This window comes from Schistocerca piceifrons, chromosome 8 (assembly GCF_021461385.2).
Source record: "Schistocerca piceifrons isolate TAMUIC-IGC-003096 chromosome 8, iqSchPice1.1, whole genome shotgun sequence".
Classification (NCBI taxonomy): Eukaryota; Metazoa; Arthropoda; class Insecta; order Orthoptera; family Acrididae; genus Schistocerca; species Schistocerca piceifrons.
This window is the reverse complement of record NC_060145.1, coordinates 339,622,518-339,630,667: the sequence shown is the minus strand read 5'-3', so window position 1 is coordinate 339,630,667 and position 8,150 is coordinate 339,622,518.

Sequence of the window (8,150 nt, the reverse complement as noted above, 5' to 3'; positions counted from 1 at the left end):
CAATGTATTCTGTTTGATTTTTATACAAAAAATACAGTGGGAAAGCAGCCACAACATATTATCAATCAGAATTTCGTAGTCGCTTTGCGCCTCGCTGATCACTAAAACTACGGGATATTAGTGTGGCACCCGATGCTGTTAACATAGTCATAGTCATAGACATAGGACTTTGTGCTGAATAAACAGTTAAAAGTGTCTGAAGAACCTTTAAGACGATACAGTCTCCGCAGGAAGTATGGCTTCAGCTTGGGAGTAACCAGGACCGGAGTACTCATACTTAACAGTTATAAAAAGTACTCCACACTTCTCTCATTCACTTCTAAAGAACGAGCATTTGTTGTTGAAGGTAACACAGCAATTAATTCCTTTATTTATGAAACTGTAAAACAGGAATATCACTTTCATATCGTACAAAGATCGCGTTGCGTTACCAAAGTTGGCAACACGAATCTACATCACAGACATTAGTGAAGATTCGCTGCAGTCCGCAGCCACGTATACCAGGCCCTCCTTAAGACCACGCCTCCCTTCTCAGACAGCAGCGCACTCACGCTGAGGTCAATATAGTGCCCAGCTCGCAAGAACTCAGCCCAGATTCGTGACCTCATCTGAATGAGTCAGCGTCATAGTACGGGACCAATGTGATAGCTACAAAGTTTATTATGAATGTACCTCGTAAATGTGGAACATTGTACCTCAGGAGAATTGTATGTTAATCTGTGCATCAAGTGACACTTTAATAGTCAATGACAGTTGTAAATTATCCAGTATTACTGTGACAAAGCATTGACTTCAGTGGTGCTGTGAGGTCAGTCCACTACAATGATCTTTCGCTACGCTCTCAGGCCTAGTAGACATTTGTTTACGGTAGCTACCACAGATTTGCTCACCAGCAGCAACTTCTGACCCCAGAACGTATAGAAGAAAAAGAAACACTCAAAACAGGGTAAAAAAGAGATTTTTCACAGGAGGTAAGCTACTATCAAATCAAGCTGCATAAAAATGACACTGTTAAACAGGAATTGAAAATATTCGCTATATATGGTGAAACTAAATAGAATGGACAACGATGACATAAACACACTTTGCGAATGGAAGGTTATTGACTACGAAAGTTAGTCCTCGTGTACCAAGCAGAGAGGCGAAGAATAGAGCGATCTAGAGGAAGACTGAGTCAAAACAGGAACAAACAGATGCATCTAACCAGTGATTGCTATGAAAAACTTCCGGACTATACGAAAGGGCTTAAATGATAAGAAATAAAGATAGTAATTGGACTTATTGTGAGCAAATGTTTAAAAAAATTCCGTATCCGCTAAGTTTACTTCAATATATCCACGGCCGACCACCTACCCTGTCCTTCCAATGGGCACTATCAGTGGGCAGATGGTATCTTCAAATAAATATATTTATATACAAGGTGGTCCATTGATCGTGACCGGGCCAAATATCTCACGAAATAAGCGTCAAACAAAAAAAAAAACTGCAAAGAGCTAAACTTTTCTAGCTTGAAGGGCGAAACCAGATGGCGCTGCCATAGGTCAAACAGACATCAACAGCGTTTTTTTAAAGTAGGAACCCCCACTTACATTACATATTCGTGTAGTACGTAAAGAAATATGAATGTTTTAGTTGGACCACTTTCTTCGCTTTGTGATAAATGGCGCTGTAATAGTCACAAACATATGGCTCACAATTTTAGACGAACAGTTGGTAACAGGTAGGTTTTTTAAATTAAAATACAGAACGTAGGTACGTTTGAACATTTTATTTCGGTTGTTCCAATGTGATACACGTACCTTTGTGAACTTATCATTTCTGAGAACGCATGCTGTTACAGCGTGATTACCTGTAAATACCACATAATGCAATAAATGCTCAAAATGATGTCCGTCAACCTCAATGCATTTGGAAATACGTCTAACGACATTCCTCTCAACAGCGAGTACTTCGCCTACTGTGATGTTCGCACATGCACTGACAATGCGCTGACGCATGTTGTCAAGCGTTGTCGGTGGATCACGTTAGCAAATACCTTCAACTTTTCCCACAGAAGGAAATCCGGGGACGTCAGATCCGGTGAACATGCGGGCCATAGTATGGTGCTTCGCCGACCAATCCACCTGTCATGAAATATGCTATTCAATACCGCTTCAACTGCACGCGAGCTATGTGCCGGACATCCATCATGTTGGAAGTACATCGCCATTCTGTCATGTAGTGAAACATCTTGTAGTAACATTACGTAGGAAATCAGCATACATTGCACCATTTAGACTGCCATCGATAAAATGGGGGCCAATTATCCTTCCTCCCATAATTCCGCACCATACATTAACCCGCCAAGGTCGCTGATGTTTCACTTGTCGCAGCCATCGTGGATTTTACTTTGCCCAATAGTGCATATTATGCCGGTTTACGTTATCGCTGTTGGTGAATGACGCTTCGTCGCTAAATAGAACGCGTGCAAAAGATCTGTCATAGTCCCGTAATTTCTCTGGTGTCCAGTGGCAGAACTGTACACGACGTTCAAAGTCGTCGCAATGCAATTCCTGGTGCATAGAAATACGGTACGGGTGCAATCGATGTTGATGTAGCATTCTCAACAGCGACGTTTTTGAGGTTCCCGATTCACGGGCAATTTGTCTGCTACTGATGTGCGGATTAGCCGCGAAAGCAGCTAAAACACCTACTTGGGCATCATCATTTGTTGCAGGTCGCGGTGGACGTTTCACATGTGGCTGAACACTTCCTGTTTCCTTAAATAACGTAACTATCCGGCGAACGGTCCGGGCACTTGAATGATGTCGTCCCGGATACCGAACAGCACATATAGCACACGCCCGGTGCGCATTTTGATCACAATAGCCATACATCAACACGATACCGACCTTTTCCGCAATTGGTAAAAGGTCAATTTTGACACGGGTAATGTATCACGAAGCTAATACTGTCCGCACTGGCGGAATGTTACGTGATACCACGTACTACATTTGTGACTATTACAGCGCCATCTGTCACAAAGCAAAAAATGTGGTCCAACCTAAACATTCGTATTTCTTTACGTACTACACGAATATGTAATAAAAAATGAGGGTTCCTGTTTAAAAAAAAAACAAAAAAAGACGCAGTTGATATCCGTTTGACCTGTGGCAGCGCCATCTAGCGGGCCAACCATAGCGCTATCTGGTTTCCCCCTTCAAGCTAGACGAGTTTCGTTCTTTGTAGTTTTTTCGTTTGACACTTATTTCGTGAGGTATTTGGTCCTGTCAATGGACCACCCTGTACATGACCTACGTTTCCCTCGTTTCCCTCGTACTGGGCTGACATACCCTATATTATTTATGTTGATACTAATTCTGAATATGGGCAGTCATAATGATGAAGGCTGGAAAGCGTTTGCCTTCGTTTTTACGTGGGATGCTCACTTCATTTTTTAAATTTTCCTTGCCTCCCGACACCAATACGTCACCTCCCCAACCCTTCCCCACTCCCCCCCCCCCCCCCCCCCCCCCCCGTTTTGTCACCCTGCACAGCAACGTGCGATGTATATAGTTACGTCAGTCGAACCGTATTCTCTTACTCTATAACAATGTTTTTCTGAACTGAAACACTGTAGCTGAATTTTGACAACAATTACTTTGGTTGCATTTGTTTTTGTATTTGCCTTCAGTATGTTCTGGATGTTTCTACCAGATTGAGTGGCGTGGAATTAGTTTATGCGGTTACTATGAGTATATGAAGTGACAAGACACTACAGTGAAAACATTGCCGAAGATTCCAAAGTTGATTTGCTTGCAGTTAGCCAGTTTCTTTCAGTATCCTGCCCCTGCCCTGCACCTTTCCCACGTGCGATAGTCAGTCTTGCAACAGCTGATTTAACATGACGAACGTAAACTAAGTGAAAATACATTGTAGATTTGTCTTGATTTCTTAAAGGTCTGTTTTCGTCCAGTTAATAATTTCGAAGCCGGCTGGTGTGGCCGTGCGGTTCTAGGCGCTTCAGTGTGTAACCGCGAGACGGCTACGGTCGCAGGTTCGAATCCTGCCTCGGGCATGGATGTGTGTGATGTCCTTAGGTTAGTTAGGTTTAAGTAGTTGTAAGTTCTAGGGGACTGATGACCACAGATGTTAAGTCCCATAGTCCTCAGAGCCAGTAAGGTTGAAAATCTAAGTCTGCATTGGAAATGCTTATGTATTAATATGACTGAACGTGTTTTTCCGTTTAGTTGCTGGAGAATCTTTCGGGTTGTAAGACCATGGTATATTTCCTTTCACTTCCACACCTGAGAAAACTGATCATGTGCGCGCTGTTTATGTTTCGTTTTATGTCTTGATGCACCGACGGTCTTCCTCGCAGACCTAAATACCTCTAGATGTCGCGTTTATCCATAGGTTCAATTATGTTCCTAACCCTCTTCTCAAAATCAGTAGATGAATCTTGACCTTCCTTACATTCACCCCTCATTTGACTAGCCAAATTACGTGATTAAGCTTCTAGGGAACATTTATACTCCTTCTTGGAGATCGCTCATCTTTGTTTCTGATGTGGTAGATTATTTAATGTTATCCCATGTACATCAGATGATTTAACATCTGAATTCTAATGGTAAGCCTGTACAACTTGGAACTGAGTGCATATAAAAACTGATTGAGCGCTAAACAGGACCACAAAGGGCTCAAGCTTTCCTCTTGAAATCTACCACCCTTGATCATAATTTCCTCCATTATCATCTCTTCGTTGCTTTTTTCAGATGTAGATATGTCTTCCAGTGTTTCATCAGTGATGAGAGAGTGCTGAATACTGGACTGTTTATATCAGCCGGCCGAAGTGGCCGTGCGGTTAAAGGCGCTGCAGTCTGGAACCGCAGGACCGCTACGGTCGCAGGTTCGAATCCTGCCTCGGGCATGGATGTTTGTGTTGTCCTTAGGTTAGTTAGGTTTAACTAGTTCTAGGGGACAAATGACCTCAGCAGTTGAGTCCCATAGTGCTCAGAGCCATTTGAACCATTTTTTTTGTTTATATCATTCTCTTGTTCTATTTATTATTATTATTATTATTGTCGTTGTTGTTGTTGTTGTTGTTACAGAGATGACCTTATAATACAAATCTAAAGGAAAGAGGGACTTACACATAGGACTGTCATTTAAAAGATGTAACTGACGCCATGGCAGGTCGAGAGGCCTAATCCGAGAAAGGCAGAAGAAGATTATTACTACGTATATCAACCTATTCTTTCGTCGGATCTTGGTGGAACAACACAACAGTAAATAAAATACTATAGAACGTAATATACAAGGCTATCATTATTATTATTATTATTAACTTGATGAACAACCTGCGTTGCGCAGATACGTATTTATTTCAGTCTTCTGTTAGTCTATACCCTACTTCCCCCTCCCTCAGTCCACCTTCACCTCCCCCTTCTATCCACACGCTATCACCCTCACCTCATTAGGTGGTTGCTGGTTCTTACCCCCACAATAGTTCTTTCTAAATAGTAAGTACAAAGTTTATATGAAATCGGTCCAGGGGATTAGGATGAGCTTTCTACGCTTGGCTTTGCTCGTATACGCATATATATTTAACATATATCACTTTTGTATACATAGTTCACTTATATCTCTAGCGAATTTCGTCCTGCAGTTACGTTTTCATGCAGCTCACTGCTTATGGCATTATATCTCCCGAACTATGTGTCCTAAAATGATACATGTTTGCTAGTGTAACGGCATATGTGAATATTGTCTGTCAAATTTGCTGCAAACAGAATTAGTGGTAATGAATTAATAATTTGATGCAGCAGTTTTACTGCACGAACAGCGAATATGTAGTATACAATAATTTTTTTTCCTTTCATCATTCGCTTTCCACGCCCGGGTTCCCGGGTTCGATGCCCGGCGGGGTCAGGGATTTTCTCTGCCTCGTGATGACTGGGTGTTGTGTGATGTCCTTAGGTTAGTTAGGTTTAAGTAGTTCTAAGTTCTAGGGGACTGATGACCATAGATGTTAAGTCCCATAGTTCTCAGAGCCAGTCCTTTCATCATTTTGTGGGGTTTGCCAACGAGAAAAAGCCTCGTAATGGCTTGAAATTATATGTAAAGTTACTTGCGAGTAACTAAGTGTCCTCATTTTCTTCTAATTGGTTTGTTGCGGCCTGCCATGAATTTTTTTTCTCCAGTGGCAACGTCTTCGTCTCAGAGTAGTCAACCACGTAGTCAATTATTTGCTGGATGTATTCCATTTCCTCTACAGTTTTTACCTTCTACTGCTCCATCTGTTACCGTGGAATTTATTCCGTGATGTTTTAACAGATGTCCTACAATCCTGTCACTTCTTCTGGTCAGTGTTTTCCATATGTCCCTTTCCCCGCCGATTCTGCAGGGAACCTGTTAGTTCCTCTTCTTATCAGTTCCCCTAATACTCGGAATTCTTCTATGTAGCAAATGTTTCAGTTATCTTTTTTCCGGTTTCCCCTTAGTGCATGTTTCACTACCGTACAACGCTGAGATTCAAACGTACATACTCAAAAATTTCTTTCTCAAATTAAGGCCTATGTTTGATACTAGTAGACTTCTCTTGCCCAGAAACGCATTTTTTTTCCGGTGCTAATCTGCTTATTATGTCCACCTTGCTCCGTCCGTCATGAGTTATTCTGCTGCCTAGTTAGTAGAACTCCTTTACTTCATGTAATCCGTGATCGCTAATGCTGATGTTAAATTTCTCGATTGCTCTCATTTCCGCTACTTTTGATTAGACTCGTCTTTCTTCGATTCTCAATCGATATTCCGTATTCATTAGAATGTTGATTCTATTCAGCAGGTCCCGTAATAAATCTTCTACACTTCCACTAACGATATAATGTCATCAGGAATCTTTCATTGATGTACTTTTGCTTGAATTTTAATCTCACTCTTGAACCATCCTTTTATTTCCGTCCTCGTTACTCCGCTGCATAGATTGAACAATACCGGTGAAAGACTACATCCCTGTCTTACACCCTTTTTAATCCGAGCACTTCGTTCTCATCTACAACTCTAATTGTTCTCTCTTTGCTCTTGTACATATTGTATATCACCCGTCTTTCCGTATAACTTACCCCTATTTTTCTCAGATTTTCGAACATTTTGCACCATTAGAGATTGTCGAACGCTTCTTCCAGCTCGACAAATCCTATGAACGTGTCTTGATTTTTCTTTATTCTTGTTCCCTTATCAACCACAACGTCAGAACTTCCTCTCTGGCGCCTTTATCTTTCCTAAAGCCAAAGTGATCGTCATCTAACACATCCTCAATATTCTTCTCCATTCTTTTGTGTATTATTCTTGACAGCAGATTGGATGAATAAGCTGTTAAGCTGATTTCGCGATAATTTTGGAAATTGTGTGGATGACGTTTTTTCCGACAGTCTGATGGTATATCGCCATTCTCATACATTCTAGACACCAGCGTGAATAATCATTTTGCTGCCGCTTCCCACAATGATATAACAAATTCTGATGGAATGTTATGTATTTCTTCTGCCTTAGTCGGTCTTAAATATTTCAAAGCTTTTCTAAATTCTGTTTCTAATACTCGATCCCTTATCTCTTCTGTATCAGCTCCTGTTTCTTGTTCTATCATGGCATCACACAAGTCTTTCTCCTCATAGGGGCCTTCAGTGTACTCTTTCCACCTATCCGCTCTCTCTCCTCTTATTATTGTCACCCTTGATTTTAATTTCACTGAAGGCTGTTTTGACTTTTCTGCACACGGAGTCAGTTCTTCCCATAGTCATTTCTTATTCGCTTTTTTCACCTGTTTCTTGCAGCCATTTCGCCTTAGCTTCCCTGAATTTCCTGTTTATTTCATTCCTAAGCGACTTGTATTTCTTTATTCCTGAATTTCCCTGAACGTTCTTGTGCTTCCTTGTTCCATCGATCAACTGAAGTATTTCTTCTGTTACTCATGATTTCTTCGCAGTTACGTTCTTTATACGTATGTTTTTCTTTCCAACTTCTGTGGTTGCCTTTTTTTTTTAGATATGTCCATTTCTCTTCAATTTAAACTCCTACTGACCCATTTCTTATCCCGGTATCTATAGTCTCGAGAACTTCAAGCATATCAAAACTAGACATGATTGTCTCAATGGGAATTTCGCGATCGTTCA